Source organism: Salarias fasciatus, chromosome 11 (genome assembly GCF_902148845.1).
Source record: "Salarias fasciatus chromosome 11, fSalaFa1.1, whole genome shotgun sequence".
NCBI lineage: Eukaryota > Metazoa > Chordata > Actinopteri > Blenniiformes > Blenniidae > Salarias > Salarias fasciatus.
The window spans coordinates 19,578,194-19,598,924 of NC_043755.1; positions in this window are offsets into that span (position 1 = coordinate 19,578,194).

Sequence of the window (20,731 nt, forward strand, 5' to 3'; positions counted from 1 at the left end):
AGATGGAGCCGGAGCATTTTTGTGAGATTCCACTTTGGGAGTGTCGTGGATTTTTATACAGTTTTCTGAAGGTCCACCCTCAAGACACAGCTGCATGCCATTTTTTTCTTTTTGACTATACAACACTCCCTTGTAAATAACCTGCGAACCTGTTGGTTCCTTTTTTTAATGGTGTTCTTTCCTTGGCTTCTTCCCGGTCCTCCTTACCCTTTTTTTATAGGAACTCATCAATCAAACACGGTTGCCAGGTGTCGGAAAAGAAGCATTCATATATTTTAATACATGGCTTGTAGTCACACATAATACGTCTTCTACACACCTGTTCACACAGGATACAACAACATCTCTCACACCTGTGTGTAACTGTACTTAAACATACACATAAGAAGGATACTCGACAATTATTCAGCAGGAGTTGTTTTCAAAAAGATGAATTTCCAGCGGCTCTGAGCACTGTTGTCATGTAAACAGACACCCAAAATGCAACAGAAGTTTTGCATTTTCACATGAATACGTCATGTGGCCTGAGAGTGGCCAGTGTTCGGCGAATGTTTTGGCAAATCCAAGATAGGGTTGTCAGATAGAAAATAAAAACATTAGGATCCGCTGCACTACAATATCTCTTTGAAACTGTTGACAGTCACCGTCAGTTGCTCTCATCGACGAAGAATTGAAAAAGAAATGAAAGGCTGTTGCCATTAATAAGTTCCGTGTTTCTGTAATCTAAAGGAAAGCCATCAAACGGGCGATAATGCCAGAGGACTCGGCTCTGTCAACACAGTGTATAACCCATGACAGCTCAGGCTGATGAGGATGCGTCGAGAGGCTGATCGAAGCTGGAGCAGCCTCCTCTTACGCGACCTGTCTTCCATTAAAATTTCTCTCTGCCGTGCACCATTGTGATAAGCCTCCATCTTCCTCAGTCCACATGAAAAACTCTGAAAGCTCATTCATTGTGGGGGGAAAAAAAGGGTAATGTGTACATGTTCTTGAAATGGAGAAAGGAAACAAGCGAGCCATGCGTGGCTGTGTACGTACTCTGTTGGTTGAAATGTAAATGTCAAATACCTTTTGAAAGCATTTACTGAAAGTGAGTTGCATAATGCACACTTCATATGGTAAACAGCACTGAAAGGCTTTTGAAAGAGCTTTATTCACACACAGACACACACACACTGAGCTGCCCTGTGGATGTCTGCTGGAGGAAGCTATCATATTGATATTCCTGCATTAAATGTCATGTGGCTGTTCCTGTTATCGACCAGTTTTATTTTTCCATTTCTTCTCAGCTTTGGGGGACACTTGACCATTGTCTACCGTCCTATTTGTAACACCAACCATAGAGCTGTTTTTCTGTGACAACCAGCGAGACACCAGTAAGACAGCGAGCACACCAGGGTCCAGTGCTGACATTTCTGTTGTCACGCCATCCAGTAGGGTCGACATTGGGGATGAACAGACGCCCCGAATCCACACGACCCCTGCTGGAGCGTGATAACATCAATACTGGCTGGAGAACCCAGCAAACAGCAGAAGATAAAACAACGAACAAAAAAAACAAAAACAAAAAAAACACAACATTAAATCTTAAATGTATTATGGATTTATGAGATGTACAGACATGAACCTATTTTTTCCGAACCCTTATTAGTATTTTCTTTTCTAATGTAACAAAAACTTGGTCATTTTAATCATGTTGAGTACGGGAACATTTGACGTCTTTTTCCTCTTTTTGTAATATTCAACTCTACACAATAAGGAACCTAAAAAGAAACATTTACCACTTTGTTGTACTTTTCATCAAATTTTGTCCCTAACCATTTTCCTATTTTTAAGGCTAAATTATTTAATTATTTGCCACCCAAACAGTATTCCACTGACTGAGTTGTTTAGATGATTATTTTTATTAACTGCTTTGTTAGTTTTCTCTGGTTTCCTTCATCCTTTTTTAATATTTTTTTATTTCATTCCAGTAATGTTGATTGGTGGAAAGTCCCTTGAGCTTCTTTCCTCTCCTGTATGGTCGGGTTTTATTTCTTGTAATTCTGTTCTGTAATCTTATTTCATACAAATAAAGAAAATAAAGCAACATGAATGGAAGCTGCTCATTTTTACATAAAAGTGCTGCCAGTTCAAACTGGTGATATTATGTCGTTACGTTTGATTTAAATTACCCAAAGCAATTTGTCTCCATAGTTAACCTTTAGAAACAGAGACTAAAAAAATTGAAGAAACTGCTGCAGCCTGCCAAATGTGCTGCATATGCAGGTGCCTGATTGTTTTACCTCTGTGGAAATAAAAGTGATCGGAACGCCTTAACTCAAATATTTCTGGCAATATCGTGTGTGTCAAGGGCAGCGGTCACCAATAGGCTGACCGTGGTCCAGGATGGCAGTTTTTCTCTGTTTGGTTTTGAACTTTTTTTTTTTTTTTTAATGACAAACTGAACTGAAGCTTCATTACAGTTACAGTTACCCATTCCCTGACAACTAACAACCAGCCGAAAAATCATGCACCTTTCTGCAAACTATCTACACCTTCAAACCGTGATGCCGGCAGATTAAAGTGGAGAGGTTTAGCTCCACATGCTCCCAGCGTGCAACGCTGTCGTCCGGCCAGCACTTCATTATCCAGCATTGCTCACAAACACGCGACTTGTCACGATGTCAGACTTCAAGAGAAACTATTTCACAAAGACATGTTGATTAATTCCATAGCGCCGCTGGCCGGCGTGACGTCCACTCTGAGAATAGAAACTGGGTGAAATAATGAATGTGAGACCGTCGTGATGCGTGCCAGCCTCTCTCGCTCGCTTGCCCCCCCCGCCCGTCCGCCCCCAGAAATATTTAGGGTGCAGCACTCGGGCTGAGTTGCTGAGTAAGCGGAAATAAAGCAATTCATTTTAATGAGTTTGTGTTCAGTGACAAATTAAATCATGGTATAATGTGATAAGTAATCATGTGCATACTTAATGACTGCGACTGGAAGGAACACAAAGAAGACATATTTCACTGTCACTGAGGATGAAAGCTGTGTTTTTTAAAAAATGGGGGAGAAAAAAAAAATCCCTTTTTCTTCATGTGAGTCATCGGTCTGAATCTTTAATGAATCTGTGATGATATCAGAGACAGGGACCTTTTCCAGAGTAATGCTATTCAAACTTCTGAAGTGAAAAGCTTTGGAAGTCGGAGCGCTGTTTCCAAGCTCGGTAATTGATTTTTGCTCTCTTATTTCCAAAGCCCTCCTCTTTGCTTCACTTCCTCTACTTCTTGTCCCTCATATCTTGTCTCTTTGTCATGCCCTCTCCCTTTGTCTCCTTATCCCCTCGCCCCCCCACCTCACCATCCAGCAGGCCTGTCCTCATTAATCAGACGTGTAGGCAGTGTGGAGAGCGGGGGTCTGCTAATGCTCCCTGTCAGGAGCCTGCTGCACCGTCCTCATGGTTGCTTGCATGCTTACTCATCTTTCTACCTGCCCGCCTCCCCGCCTGGCTGTCTGCCTCCCCCCCTCCCTCCTGTCTGCCAGTCTGACTGTAGGTGGCCACGCACCAGCAGGGTTTAGGACAGGGGTTTTAACTTGAGCTTTTACGTCAGACCTGCAAACACAAACGTAACCCCGGCTGCCCCGTCACACCGTCTGAGGAGAGGGAAAACTGGATCCCGGCCGCCGTCCTTGTCACTGCGCTGATCACAAGTGACAGGCTTATCAGACTCCTGATCCATAAGGTGTCACATGTGATCATTAAGATAATAAGTTGAAGAATGAAATGCTGAGCGCTGAAGGACGGAGGAGGTGAAGCATCTTTCCAAGAGCACAAAAGATCAATGCATACAATCACAGAACCAGCCTCCTCCTGTCGATGAAAGCCAGAAAAAAAAAAAAAAAAAAAAAAAAAACTCTAAACAACTCCTGTCACCCTTCAGGAAGCTCTGAAAGCACTGAGAGGATTGGATGGGTGAAGTAAGAGAAAGCAGCTCTGGGTGTGAAAACTCAGGTGAAGCGAAGAGAACAAACCACAGACCTGAGAGTTGAGATGGGTTTTTTTTTCCTCTTACTGGCTGTCAAGTCAGATCGCACCTCCGTGAGCTGGTCTCTGTGTTAAAGCAGAGCGTCATCAGGCCCTGGGGTCGCATCTCTTCTGCTCGTTCCACAGAACAAAAGGTTCAGGTCATTGAAAACCTCTGAAATTTGCTGCCGTGTATAATATAAACTGAAAGCATGTACCGTACCATATGAAGACAAAAACAGCACCTCTACATTGGATTTCATGCAGAATAGCTTCGCCACTCTCATGCGATTTCAGAGGCTTTCTTAAATGGCAGCAGGAAATATTAACCCCACTATGAGTTTCCTGTATTAATCCACAGGTGTCCACTAAGCGAGCGGTTTCCAGAAAAGGTCAGGACATTTTTCTCTGCTCTCATGCTGATGCTCAACAATCCCAGCCTGATATAGAGAATCTCAATGAGCCGCCTCCCACTGGGCAACCGGAGCGTTGACGCAACTAATGCTGGCCCTCAAACTGTTCAAATGAAGATGGAAGGACTGCCACTTCCTGTAAGATCAAAGGTTTTCCCGACCCGCTAAACAAAAGGATAGCCAGGTGTTGTCTAATGAAGATCACGGTAATAAATTCTATGTGTGTAAATCCCAGCTGACACTGATCTCTATCAGCACAGCATGCACCGACTATAAATCGGTCTCATTTGTCAGATTCCATACATTATATCCCCACGATTTCAAAGAACAGATGATGCTCTAAATCCACCTCAACATGGAATTCCAAAAGCACATTGTTTCACGAACTATCCAGATGGCAAGGAAACACCCAAAAACATTTGATTTAAATAATTAAGTCAATCAAACTGGATCGTTTGATCAGTCTTTATAAAAGTGAAGAAGATGCTTCTTCAGTTTTACTTCATTCTCCTGCATGAAAACAATCATACAGCAACAGATTTACCAAACAGCGGGCGCATAATTAAGTTTTATGACATGCAATGGAATAAACTAAACCACAAAACCAATTGCAATTCACCAGAGGGAAATACAAACAAGAAACTGGAAGAAAAACAAACCAACAAGACAATGGAAGAATGGGCCGATGCAGGGAAAACATGAGCAGTAAAGCCAAACTGAGGAAAACCAACAGAGACAAGTGGAAGATCTGACTTTAGTAAGAGCAGAATGAGACACGGCTGACACACAACGGGAATCATTAACTGAGGACAGCGCTAAAGCAACAGTCGTACAAATACAGAAGCTGACTAGTCGTCTCTGGAACTTGGAATTAAGCAGATTACAATGTGTTTTCTTTGGAGTACACGTCACATTTGTGAATTTCTAAGTGCTATGAAAAAAGAGAAAGGGAAAAAAACCCTTCAACAAAAGCGTAAACACACATCCCTGCTGTAGTTCTGAGATGTTGTTTCTTGAATTAAGCAGAAAGTGTTCTCCAGTCTTCCTCTTTCCTGGACTGTTTCCCAACTTGCAGTGTTTTGATGAACTGGAACGCTGATGAAGAGTCTCTCCTGGACCCGAGCATCATTTTGATTATTGAGACAACTTCAACCCAACAAATCGACGGACAGAAAAAGAATTTGCAGATGAAAATTAAAGCCATGCCCGCGTAGGTTCAGCACAGATGACAGCTCTAAAGCTCTGTTCTGGTTTCATTTCTCCTCCATGTCGTGTGTTTATGGTTTAATGTAGAGGACATGTGCTGTTATGTTATATCAGAAAACATCTGCATTATCTAGAGCGAATTCAGCACATGACGATTAATGAGATGTTTTCACAATTAGAGAGAAAAAGAGACTTTTGCTTTGTGACAAATTGCAATATGCACAGGGTTACGTGAAAGAAAAAAAAAGCCAGCATTAACATATTTTCTTATTTTCACAGTTCTGCTGAAACCCCTGATTACTGTGGCTTTACGTAAGTTTCTCATCAGAGAAGCTAGTTACCAGAGTTTCCTCCCAGCGCTTCGCACCCTCCGCTTCCCAACCCCTGACCCTCCAGCCGGCGGTGAAGAGTTGACAGGCCGTTCCTCTGGGAAGCAGCGGCGGGCAGAGAAGCGGCGATGCAGTGGTTGACTCTTTAAATTGAAAGGACTGCAGTTTGCAGGCAATTCAGTTCTGTGTTTTTAATTGTTTTGACATCAACACAGAAAACCCAGAGGGGTGAATCATGAACTGGGGGACATTTGTTTCAGAAGCAGCATAAATTGGAAGAAAGTGTTAATATTAAACATTGTGAAAGCGGTGGGAGGAAAACAGGAGAAACAGTTAACAATATGACGGATTAAGTTTCGTTGAAGATATTTTTAGAAACATCTCAGGGAGTAGCTCAAGGGGACGGTACTCCTAATCAGTGTTATAGTCCCCATAGCTGCATTATATATTTAATTCCTTCTAGTTTCAAACTTAATTAGAACGAGACCTAATAGTAGCATTTATTATTGATCGTTTTTATTCAAATTGATGAATTCGGCGGTAAAAGACATTTTGCTTACGTCTCTTTCAAAACGTTGTCCTGAGGCTGTATGGAGGAACTCCAGCCTCCCTGTTTTTCACCAACATATTCAATGGTGAAGAAGTCACTGTTGTCCCTGGGCATTGCCATGGTGACGAGTGTCATTAAATAATTGAGCTTTTCAGTTTGAAAAAAAAAAAAGAATGCACACTAAACTTGCTTTTACAAACTGGGAGAAAAGTAGTGTGATTAGTAAAATGATGTCCTGAGTACATGACCTTTCTTCAGGCTTCTCCTTGGGTAATTACTACTTTTGTGTTGTTGTATGGAAAAAGGTCGTTTACACAAAACGAAATGCCAGGGCCGTCGTAACACTTATTAATAAGCCTTTGGATGACATGATTCTGTATTTGGTTGTCCTGATTATAAAAAAAAAAATACCATTGAAAAATAAAATCAGCTTCAACTATTGTCACGTCAAGAAAAAATGTTGTGTAACATATTCCATCATTATTGGTTTCGATGGCTTTTTTCATGATATCCAGCATCAGGTTCATTGTCATGTCTGCTGTTTTCAAAAGGACCACATTGGTCTGATAATGACTGAATCTATAGTTTCTATAATCTATGATTGTATATAAAACACTTATCTTTTTACAGTCAACAGAAAGACTGATTTTCTCCTATGTTGTATGAGCCAGATGAGCAAAATGCATTTTAAACTGATACGCAGATGACTGACCTTTACACTGACTTTATAGCTGCTCTCATCGGTTGTGCATGTTTGACACAATATTATCAATAAATGTTAATATGGCTGAACCTCAAGTACAGAGGTACTGCGAGATTGGACGGAGACTTTGTGTAAAGTTTGCATGTTCTCCCTGAGCCTGTTTAGGTTTTTTCAGGGTGGATTCCTCCAAAAAATTAAAAAAAAAAAAGAAAAGAAAAGAAAAAACCATCCTCAGGATGCAAGTACATTTTTCACAAATTGCAATGCGACAGCAATTAGTTCACAATGCCATCGCTTTCTATTGTTTTGGTTCACTGATAAAGCAGAGCTACTCTCCCACTAATTCTACACAGATTTAAGTAATAATACCTCATTATTACTTTCAAAAATCTCTGAGTATATCCCAAAAAAATGTTGAAAAAAAAATTGTGCAAGCATATATTGAGTGATTAGAGGAGTGGTTGGGCCGTGTAAATTAAGAATATCAAACATAGTTTAGTTCAGGGGCCACGTAAAACCCGGTCCATTAGTTTGCGGGATCAGTAAAATATAACCTCTAATATTAAACAATAAAGTTTTCATTTGTAGTGGTGGACGTTAGAGTCACAACATTTAACCACATTATCTTCCAAACTGACACAGGTTGGAATACTAACAGACTGCAAGTTGTTCATGTGCCTTTTACTTTACCTGTATCCAAGCCCCTTAAAATCATTAAAAACTAAATCAAAAGATGAACTAGTTTTGACTTGAAGCAGCTGAACGTCTCATGCTGACATTGCTCAGTAGGAAGCATACAGTGCAAACCAGCTGCGTAGGCATTCGCAGATATTATGCTTGGTGATTTATGGGCAGCGCCAGTCAGACAGGCCAGCGCTCCGTTCAGCTTTAATTGCAATCCATAGTAAATAGAAGCTGCTGGAAGACGACTGTAACGAGGCTCACAAATCAAACTCTTATTTCATTTCGCTTTCATTCAGCATAAAAAGACAAATTCTTTTCAGCAGGAGAAGTAAATCATTTCAGCTTATATGATTCCAAATCTCTGACTGTCGTCATCTAATCAAGACGTAAGAAAAGGGTTTTTTTTAATAGATTGCTCTGTTCATGACTCACTGAATTCCTCCTAAAGCTCATATTGAATGATCGACTTGAGGAATCCCATCTATTATGTTAGAGTTCTAGAAGTTTGGTTTTCATACTCAATCCAGTAATTATTGCTTGACAATGATACAGATATAGTGTTTTATCTTGTTTTCAACAGGAGAACTGCAGAACATCTACACCAACTCCATCACACTTATGTCTGCTGTATCGACTTGAGTTTCTCAACCTGGGGTTCAAACCCACTTGGACGATATCAGAATTCACATGGGACACTCAATCCTTTACACATGTTCACTGCGATGTTTTGGCAAATCAGAGATCAGACATGAGATTCGGAGACTTTGCCGTATGAAGCGCACGGCTCTTCCAGTACTTATCGATACTGTTTATTTACAGTGTGTGCAGTTCCACCTGACCGGTAATTGCCCGTCAAGTCAGGAAATGCTGGGGGTTCTGCAGAGCTTTGTCATGCCTCCTGACGTCTAAATGAGGATTCATCATGTTTGAGCTGCAGCCTGACCGCACTGTCTGACCTTCCTCACGAGGAAGCGGCTGACCTGCAGGTTCAAGGAAAATCATAAAAGGACGGGTCTTGTTTTTGCACTGAAAAGTCATCTTGATATATTAGTTTTCTATAAAATCTTTCCTGTTGGTTGCAGATGGAGGTCAAGAAGTCAACATCGTAGAGAAGATGGTTTAGAACTTAAATTTGTTTTTCATAGGAACACATCGTTCTTTTGCTTTAAACTAAGATAAAATCTTTTCATTTTGTTGTCTGATGTGATTCTTGATTGGAGAAAAAGATATATTTGTATCAACCAAAGTATTTTCACTGAAGTAAACACTCTTATTGATACCTGACTTATAATAAGTCAGCAAAAGTAAAATTAACTTTACAGGGCCAATGTTGTTTTCTTTAAATGTCTTTTTTTTAGTCATTGAACAGAGCCATGAGAAATTTATATGATTTGTGACAAAATGTTCCTTTATTCTAAATCTCTACATGTTGAATCACTCCTTCTCTTTTGTCTTCTTATATGCAGACTCATGTGAATGTTGCTCGATCGTCATTACTCACGTAAAAAAAAAAAAAGAAACTCCAAATTAACATTGACTGACAGGAGCAAGATGTTAGAAAATCACAGAGAGAATCACAGGAGATCTGACTGCTGTGGAAATAATCCAAGTAAACTGGATGATGCATCTGAAACTGTGGAGCCTTCCCTTGACTGAAGCATTTCTAGTAAACAATGATAATGATCTTTCAGTGCAGATGAGGCATAATGCTCCACTGCACTACAGTTTGCATCAGTCTTTCTTAATGGTGCAGAATGTGTCATGCAGTGAGTCACAAACCCAAACTCCGCAGGAAAATCATGCAGCGAGATGAGATGAGCTGAGTGGCTGAAGCTGTGATTACAAAGAGAAACGGATCTCACTTATTCTCCACAACGATTTGGATGTAAACATGATGAAAATAACAGCATTTTCTCCGAGGCGTGCTGTGAAGCGTCAGCTATCAGCCTGTTTCTGCCACTGCCACCCTGCTGGGCTGAGTATGAGTCCCTGCCAGGTTCAAGTATTGGCTATATTTTGGGGATGAGGCAGGTTTGGTTTCCCAGCAGGTGCTACTGACTGTTCAGACCCGTGTTTAAACACTCAGTGTTTTAGTGTTAAACCAGGTGTCAGCAGTTTCTCTCATCCCATTCGACCTCATGACTTCATTTTGATGTATATTTTTGCACAGTTTTGATTGAGGGACCCCCGACCAGCATAGATTATCCACGGTGCATTTGTTTATTGGCCTTATGGAACGAGCCTCCGAGAATGCAGGATGTAATTTCCCACCAAGCTGCTAAAAATGCCAAAGACATGACCCCAGGACTCCGAGTTTCACCCACAGACCCTGAGCAGTTTCCACGCAGTGGAAGTCTGGCATTGAGACAGTAATGTTTTAAAGACACTGTCCACATATAAATGGAAACAGCGGAAATGCTGCAAACAGTGTAGTTTTCATGTGAGGCCACTAGTGGGTGTGTAAAGACTTTATTCATGTGTACCACATATCATTGTGGATGTGTTAGTCGTTAACTTGACGAAAAGCAGATATTTTCTGCGTGGAATTAAATCAACTTTTTCTAAGATTATGATCTGTGTAGATTAGAAGGCGTTTAATAAGCAGTTTATGCTGAAAACAGAAAATTCACAGAGTTCACATACTTCCTGTCACATTTCATTTCATTTGCATTTAAACCCTGAATGTTTGATCTACCTACTGCAGGTTTGTTGTGTTTTTCCAGTCATTTAAGGCTGTGAGCTTCAGCCTTTTGACTTTCATGCTGAACTAATCTTTCTTTCAGGATTACATGCCCGCTCATCTTTCTGCTCCGTCCTCTTCCTCCTGGCAGCAGCTCACGCCTCATCCAGCCACTTCTGCTCCACCGTCACCCCCGTCTGCCTCGCTCCTCCTCCACCCAGCTCCCTTCTCCCCAGCACTACAAGCTGATTCCACTTTTCTTCTTTCCCACTCAACACTATTCACCATCATCTACTGTGCAAAAAACCTGTTTTAAAAAAACAGCGTGATTAATTTTTTTGGAATGGAGCTGAAATGCCGTCTATGAGAGGTCAGGAACAAAATAATATTTAAAAAAGAAACTCAATCATATGTTCTTTTTTTAAATGACAGTACGTGTGCCCTGAAAGTCAGGAATCTGAGGGCCATTGCAGTTGTTGCTCAGCAACATTTTCTTCATCAGTCAAAGGTAGAAAGGCAAGGCTCAAGGTCAGCGAGTCGCTGTCGCCACGTGACGGGAAGATGAGCTGAAAATGAATCTGTGGTGCTGTGCACAAACCAAAACCTCACGCTGCAACTGAACGGGAGTTTCACACTGGTCTACTTCTCTGTTTCACCTTTCCAGATCACCCCAGAAGCAAGACGCTGATGTAATCATCCTCAGTTTCAAAGATTTCATGTGAAAATATCTTTTACTGCTACGTCATTGAAAATAATGGCTGCTGAATCGGACATTACACTCCCACTTATTATTTTAAAAGGGAATCTGAGCAAATATCCAGAAAGAGTCATGTTGGTGAGGACCAGATCGATGGTGTTTTGAACTATAGCACTTCAGAGCACCCTAGCAGATAGGAGTTAAATGACCCGGAGCTCAATAGGCATCCATTTGACACTTTTCACATGTGAGGATCAGAATCTGGAGCACCAGCTGAAGAAGCACACAGACCCTCCTTGTCCTCAAATGGCTCAGGTGACAACAAGAAAGAACAAATGACACAGTTTCAGATAGAATTTCTTTTATTAAGATAATCAAAAATATATCAAATGAGTGTTTGCTTACAGCTTTCATCAAACTCTAAACATTTTATTTTATAAATAATAAATGCATTGTGTCATGATTAACTTTTTTTTTTCTTTTTTAATTCCATCCTATATTTTGTTAATAAAAGTTGCCAATCAATAACAAAATCAGTAAGTCGAATAACTATATTGGAGATGTTAGGGCAAGAGGCAATGCTGTCCTTCACCTGGCTCTGATAATACTCGAGCAACCAGCTTATAATTTGTTCTTTGACAACTGTTTTTACAGTCTTGCCCATTCTCAGGAAGGAATCCACTGGGCTGGTTCTGTCTGCAGCAACAGGCCACAGAAAGACAATCTCTCTGGTTTGTGTGTTATTTCGTGGATATAAACCTGTCAATGGGGCATCCCCCATATGAGACTTTTATTTATTTAGTAAATGTGTTTTTTTTGTGTGTTTTTTTTGACTAATATATCCGTGATATGTTTAATTCAAATGTAAGTTAGCCAAATGAGAGTAATTTTCTTAAATTTAGTGTTGATATCTACCTGTTTCTGCAGCGCTGACAGACTCCTGCTCCCGCTGGTTTTCAGGCTGGAAGGTCACGAGTTCCTGCTCCTTCCTTTGTCCTTCAACTCTGGCCTTTTTATCAGAGAGGAGCCCAGTTCTCCTCTCGCTCCTGCATTTCAGCAGAGAGCTCAGAGTTGAGGGACATTTCCATCTCCAGTCCGGCCGTCAGATTCTCAACCTGTCCTTCCAAATCCAGGCGATCCACTGTCCGTTTCTGAGTCAACCTTGATAATGATGATGATAAAAATGTTTATTTCGAACATGTAGCAAACAAAAACATAGAAAAAAGCAGACAGAAACAATAAAGAAAATCCAAATAAATAAACAATATAGAAGCAACAACACAACTGATTTTGTCTGCGTAAAAATCGATTAGTTTTCTTCACTTTTATCCCGGTTGATAAAGTTGATAAAGTTGATAAAGACACTGGGCGAGTTAAGCGGTAAAGTTTACATCCCGTCTGTTTTTATTCATTTTCTGTTGATCATCCAAGCGAACACTGTAATTATTAATTTTAATATGTTTTTAAGGAGCGGTATACTTTATTTAGAGCAATATGAGAGACAAACTTACGGAGCCCCTAAAGGGACATCAAAAAAATTATTTTTTTAAGTGAGTTCTACGTGCTCACGTAAAGCTTTTACGTGCACACGTAGAACTTTTACGTGCTCGCGTAAAGTTGTTTACGTGAGCACGTAGAACTTTTACGTGCTCGCGTAAAGTTGTTTACGTGAGCACGTAGAACTTTTACGTGCTCGCGTAGAGTTGTTTACGTGAGCACGTAGAACTTTTACGCGCTCGCGTAAAGTTGTTTACGTGAGCACTTATAACTTTTAAGGGAGCACGTAAAACTCAGCTCCAGTCCATAAGCTCCCATCCGCGTGGATCCCTCCGGGGACATCTGCGCACAGCATTGGGTGTACACTGGTCTCACCTATACGCATGCTCCGGAGCGCTACAGCAAACACGATTGCTGGTCTTGATTCAGCTGCACCGGCAGCGGATGGCACGGCTATATTCATGGTTCAGAAGTCCCGCAATTTTGGCAAAAAAGAAACTTTTCCGGATTCTGGATATCGATCCTCTCAGGTCTGAGGTGGAGGTAAATAAGGAGGGGCTCAGTGGATGACTAAAAACTGGAATTAAAGGAGGACAGAAACACTTTGTCTGGAGGAAGATCACGCTGCAATGAACAGCGTCACCGTGGACGGCTGAGGTTTGAATAGGTCCGTTCATGTAACCCTGATATAGCAAATAATGAGGCTGACACACTTACACAGCTCATATTTTTATTGTTTCGTTTATTTATGTCTCATACAGCAGCTGCACCATGGCCAGGTCCCCGCCCCCCCAACACACACACACCCAGTACCGGACCGGTGCTGAGCAGGACACGGGACCGAGCGGTGCTGCTGGAGCGAGAGCAGCCGTCATCATGGCAGAGATCCTGGAAAGATAAACAGAAATCTGCCGTTCATTGACCGCAATAGTGACCAGGCTGGGGAACCAATAATCAATAATACACTGAACAAAATTAATGACAGTTTGTCGAAGTCAGAATAAAATGTTTGACTAAACGTCCACTGTCTGTATGTAATCTTCCGTCAGCTAATATATTATATCTGGGCTACTGGCATCACATTTTATTTATTTTATTTATAGATTTATTTTCATTCAAAAGATGACACAAAAATATACATAAAAGAAAGTAATACATGAATGAAAACAGAGCAGAAAGAAGAATAACATGTCTGCCTCTTTACATTTCTTTTAAATGCTGTGATTATTCGCATTTCTTTCACTTCTTTCTGAAGGGCATTGCACAGATTGGTTCCCTTAACAGTCACAGTGAGTTCCATTATTTTTGTTCTGAATCTGGGGTTTTTAAAAATGTCAATTCCTTAGATTATAAAAAAGTTCTTTTTTGAATCTTTCTTGAATTTTTCCTGGTAACATGTTCCTATTAGCTTTATATAATATCTGAAGTATTTTATATTCAACTATATCATCAAATTTTAAAGAATTATACTTAATGAATAGTGGGTTTGATAGGTCTCTATTTCTATTATTACTTATAATTTTCAGGGCCTTTTTTTCAAAATGAACATTGGTTGTGTATAAGTTTTACAGGTCGTCCCCTAAATTTCCACACAATAAGTTAAGTATGGAATAATTAGTGATTTATACAAGTTAAGTAATGCTGACTGATTTAAAACTGCTTTTACTTTATGTAATAGGCTACTTCAATCGATTTAGCTATTTTATTTCTAATATAATTTACATGTGACTTTCAGCTAAGGTCTTTATCAATAATAACACCTAAAAATCTTGTTTTATGTACCCTTTGAATCCCATCTATTTTAATTGATATATGTATATTATTTTCTCTATCATTAAACAATATAAAATTAGTTTTTTTAACATTTAAAACTAATTTGTTGCTGTCAAACCACTATTTTATCTTGTTGAGTTCTACATTAACTACTTCTACTACCTCCTTTAAGTTATTTTCCTGAATAAAATCACTGATTAGATAAATCATTTGCTAAACTTACAGTATATTTACATTTCAGTCATGGTTCTTCAGGTCCGTCTCCTCCATCCAGCCTCCAGTCCGAGCCTCTCCTGGTGCCATGAGAGGACTTGATGTATATCAAGTCCTCTCATGGCACCAGTGCATCTAAAGTAACTCCATCAGCCAGTACACTATTTTCTGAAACTACACAGGACAAAATAAGGTCACACACCATTTCGGAGCTAAACAGCACCTTTCCCTGCTGGATCTGAGCGTCTGAAATGCGCTCTGCAGCAGCGCGTGCGCACTGTTAAAACTGCGCTCTCCGTGGCAGGATCCATCAGTTATTGAAAGTTAAAAATCCTTTATTAATCCCACAAGAGGAAATTTTATTAGATATTCTTTAAGAGCATTAGTTTTTTTTTAATATACATTCACTTTTGAATCTGTACTGAATATGTGCTGCTTGTGTTTTACAACATGTTGGAGGTTCGCTTTATAATTATGCTCCGCCAGGTTTTTCTGTGCTGCACCGCAAATCCACACTGACTCAAACTTATACACATGATGTCAGACCTGATTTCATCTTTCCATACCATTATCATATTGATAAATATCATAATAGAATAGAATAGACTTTATTTATCTCACCACGAGAAATTTCAAGTTACAGAGGCTAGAACACACATGGGGGTGCAACAAAGCGATTGAAATGTGCAAATAAAGAGTAAGAATAATTTTGAATCTTAAGAATAATAGCAGAAATCCAAGATCTAACTTTATATATAACATGAAAATATAAAAGGAGCTATGCACAAATGCCGATCTCATCTTTCATATGGCAGTGCACCCTTGTGCCGTTTTATGATTGATTAATAAATGAGAGGCTGGCCTGGGTGTCTTTTATTGACTAAGCTACTAAGCGATGGCTTCACAGACTCACTTTTCAATGTTAACTTCGGTACTGGTTTGTTTGATGTAGCGCTCCGGAGCATGCGTATAGGTGCGACCGGTGTACACCCAATGCTGTGCGCAGATGTCCCCGGAGGAATCTACGCGGACGGGAGCGTACGGACGTGAGCTGAGTTTTACGTGCTCCCTTAAAAGTTATAAGTGCTCACGTAAACAACTTTACGCGAGCGCGTAAAAGTTCTACGTGCTCACGTAAACAACTATACGCGAGCACGTAAAAGTTCTACGTGCTCACGTAAACAACTTTACGCGAGCACGTAAAAGTTCTACGTGCTCACGTAAACAACTTTACGCGAGCACGTAAAAGTTCTACGTGCGCACGTAAAAGCTTTACGTGAGCACGTAGAACTCCCTTAAAAAAATAATTTTTTTGATGTCCCTTTAGGGGCTCCGTACAAACTCAATCGTTTATTTACTTTTTAATGAATCAAATGTGATTTTTTTTTTTTTTTTTTTTGTGTTGATAGTTTTCACAGTGTAAGCTTCTGTGAAGAATAAACCTTTTGAAATCAGTACGAAGTGTGGACTCTTTCACTGACCAGCAGTTACACTGATCAAATGTCTGCCATCCCAGAAACATCTGAGTGAAGATCTCTGAAACAATCCTGCTGCAGAACTGCTGACGCTGTCATTCAGAACCCACTGCTCTTTTATTCGGGCAGGAGCATCTTCATTAAGCACGACTCCTCCCGGTCTCATCCCTCCTCCAGTGAAGATGCTCCACTGTCAGAACAGCCAAAACCCCGTACCTTCAGCTTTGCATCGTCCTTGATCCTGCTGGGGCAATTTCTTCTGAAGGGTTTGAAGAAAGCCTCTCTGGTTTGTTCCTGTTTTTCAGCACTAGTGCACCGTCTTTTATACATGTGTTTTACTGTATGTTGCACTGTAGATTGGTATGTTTATAACTAAAAGTTGTCTTCACCCCAAAAAGGGTCTGTCTTGTAAATAAAATAGTTTTTCATTGGAACTACTTGTATAAATAAAGGTTAGTAAAATCGGGCTGTGGCATTTGGGAAGTGTTTTCTGTCAGCTACAAGTAGAAGTACTCAACCATGATCCGTGTGTGAGTGCATTAGCGCTCAATAAATACTTTGAATTGCCTTGTGTTTGAATTGTGCTCTGTAAATAAACTTGTCTTTCTTGCCTATTAAAGGTTTGTGGTGCTTATGTTTATTTTTCACACAGGAATGTACCTGTTATCACTCTCACCTTCATCCCCAGTCCCGGTCTGATCTTAAGGGACAGTTCTGTGCCGCCTTCCCCCTGCACATGGTCATTTCCTAGTTTCTCCAGTTCCTTTCCATGGTTCAAGAATAGGTTATTTTGTGACTATAAATTGCTCTAATGGTGAGCTGGACTGTAAATCGGCTGTAGGTGTGAATATGATTATGAGTTGCTGGCTGTCTCTCTGTAATGGACTGGCGATCTGTCTGGGATGCTCCCGGCCTTCATTCATAGTCAGCTGGGATCGGCTCCAGCAACCTGCAACCCTGAGTTGGATTAAACACGGTAGAACGGACGTGCTTATATTATGCTTGAAACAGAGGTTGGGATGTCTCTTTTAATATATAATTAAGATAAAACTGCATGACCTTAGGGAGAAGTACGTCCGATTTTAGAAAATCAGGACATTAATATCATACAATAAACTATATAAACAATAACAAGTGTACATGGTTACAGCACAGATTGTAGAACAGTTTCAAGGCAACCTTTCCCTCCTCGATTGACTCTGATGCTTCTGGGCTTTCCATTATATTATCGATAGTGAGGCTTTGTGAAATGTCAAATCTGAGCCTTCAGGGCTGTCTCCATATGTGTTCATTTTATGATTTGATCCTGTTAACATGCAGTCAGATCGAAGTTTATAATTCACCTCTGAAAATAAAGACTATAACATGTCAGCTGTGTACATTACTGAATTGGTGAAATGGGCTGAAACTGCATTCAACATAAAATGAAGGACTAATCAATCGTGTGGGGCATATCTGGGTGAATTTGCATGCATGTTAATGGACTTCAGAGGAGGAATAAGAGCCGTGATTCACTGTTGGAGTGAATTGTTGGAAAATGGGAGGAAACCCATCGCGTCTGTCTTCTTCGCCCTTGTATGTGTGTTGGCGTTCTGCTGATGGCCGAAGCATCATTTCCTTTCTTCTTCCTCATCGACGAAGTGAACACAAAAACGTACGGCACTCTAAACGTAATGGGGCTGGAAGGCAGAGGTAGGAGAATGAATGAGGTCCATCAAGCCAGTACCATTTCAGTGGCGCAGCTGCCCGGTGCCGAGGCTTTTATTCTGATGTCTCATCCTCTTGGCCACTTCAATGCTGCTCAGTGTCTCATTTTCAACGGTGTGAAACACTTTGCCAAAGCTGTAAGGCTCTCTCAGGCCAAAATGCTTTGGTATCACTCCCTCTCGCAAAATGACTGAACTGATCTACCCAGAGCCAGTGCTGAGCTTCATTATCTAAAAATTAAAAGCCGAATATTTCTCAGTTCGCTGTTTGCCGATTAATGCAGTTATTGTTAAATGACATACTCAGTAAACAAGTTTTTCAGTCTGCAGGCCGATTGCGTTCAGCTGTTTCCCCTCACGGATCGATCCATGCTGCTTTGCAGAGTGCAGTCTATAGGAGAGATCTTTAGCTTAAAGGTCACAGGAGAGGTTGACTATGAGTGTGTTGCTTGAGGAAAAATCCTCTAAATGGTAGCACAAATCGTTGTTATTCAGCTTTGTAATCATCGCATCCCAACAGAAAAGTGGAGTGTGGATTGAACCTTTACCCTAAGTGAATATAGGAAACCTTTTTGACCTTTTGCTGTGCATTTTCTGAAATCCTGCTGCCAATCAGGGAGAAATTATGCAAGATACTCCTGAGGACTGCCGAAAGTGCAAATATAAGAGAATATATATTTGAAATGGACCAGACAGTATTATTTCTTTGTACTTTCTTTGTTCAAATTGGAATTCAGGAGCTGCATTCTGAGACAACAAGCAAATAGTTGATCCCGCTTCTGTAGACCCTCAGATTCTGACCTGTGAAAATGTAAGAACATGGCATTTGAATGCCTTCTGCAGACACACTGCATTAATATTTTATTTTCTCATTGCACTTCCTTCCTGGGAGATCTAACAGTCGACTTTCACCTCACCGCAGATCAGAACGGGGCATTGGCTCCGGCTAACCTCCTGAAATTACAAATCATCTGTCACTCTGTTATATTCAGATGACATCCGAGGGAGGATAATGGGAAAGGAGAAACTCTGCCCCACAATTTGTAACTGTTTTCTTCCACCTTGTTCTTTTTTTCCTCATGTACCTGTGCCGGGAAATAAAAAAAACCCCATTTTGAAGTGATTACGAGCGTGTGAACATTCAACTACATGTGTCACTCTGACCAATGTTGGCTTCACTTTCCACTGAATAGCAACATGTAAAATGATCAACTGGAATGGGACCATTTATCATGTCATGGCAGTGAGGGTGGGCCCTGTATACTTTGTTTTTTTTTTTTTTTTTTTCAGCTGTTGGAGACCAGATGAATGCTTGTGCAAACTGTCAAACTAAGTGAGAGGCTGAAGATTTACAGCAGTGTCCTGCAGCTGTAGTGCTTTCTGCATTCTGAGGCTTTGCAGATAGAACTCAGAATACCTGTGATTGCTGGGATGCTGATTCTAGGCAGAAAAATGTGTTCTCGTTCTGGCTGACGAATGTCCAATCGGACTGAGTTTATTCATTACGAGGATCTTGGGACAGGCGAAGGTGTCCAGAGGAGAGTCCAAACGCTGGTCAGGAGGAGAAGCAACGTCCACACAAGAGAGCACTGACATAGAAACATTATGGAAAAACACGGGAGTGACAAGGCAAGGTACGGGACAATCTAGCACAGACACACCGGGAGACGGGGGAGACGGGGGAGACGGGGGACACAGGTGGATGAATCACACAATCAGGACAAACGACAAGCAGATGGAGGCGCAGAAAAACAGGTACAACAAAGTAAAAGAGGAAACAGAACAGGTGAACTCCATGAAGACGCTCAAGGATCCCCAACAAGAGCTCTGTGTAGATCCGGATGGCATCACTTCTGATGCTCAGCCCCGTTGCTGTTAAGGGTTGCGTTGTACATGAAAAATGATATTGTTGAAATTCAATTGACGACAAGGGTCAACATCTCACCTGTTTAACTTGTGTTACAGTATTTTATAACGTTTCTATGAATTTGTCTTCCCTCTGGTTGCTTAAGCTTTTCTTATACTCTGTCTGTACATAAATTAGAGGCTCTACCTCTGATTATTCCAGCTTTGTTTCCTTAAATACATATATATCTGTGTCTTTGTCAGTTGAAAGACTTTTTGTTCTCATATTGTCCCTGTATTTAGTTTCTGTTTTGATTAATCTTTTATCTTGACTTTAACAAGACCCGCGAGTGAGCTTTTTTTTTAAACACCATCTTCTCTAAAGATTGAATTTTCTTGGAAATATTTCTGTATTTGATTCTTTTGCTTTCAGCTTGATGCCTGAGATCTGTAAATTTACAGATGTGTCCATCCAGGAAATAATCCTTTTACGCCAAACCCTCCCTGGGGAAAATTACAAATAACCAACTGCAAAATGTGTATGAGTTGCACTTGTGTGTCTGCAATCAGTGTGTCTGTGTGTCAGGGACGCGCTCTGCCAACACTTTCCATCTCAATAACGGTGTGCAGGTAATTACAGCGATATGTACTGGAGGTGTTTGCATTATTGCTTCACAAAACTGGGGAAGGTTTGATGACTCAGACGCTCGGAGTGGCGTACCCTCTGCAGTTGCTAAGTATAAATTGTATGTGTGTGCATGTGTGTGTGTATTTTCGGTGGGTGGGAGGGGAGTGACCGGCCACATTGTTTGTATTAAGAGAACATTCAGGCCCTGAAAGCTCCGGCGAGATAAATTTGTGTCGAGGCGGGCGGCCGCCACATACCGAGTGAATTCAGAGCAACGCCATCAGCTCCTGTGATTGATGTCCCCGCTCCGGCCATCGCTCAGAGAG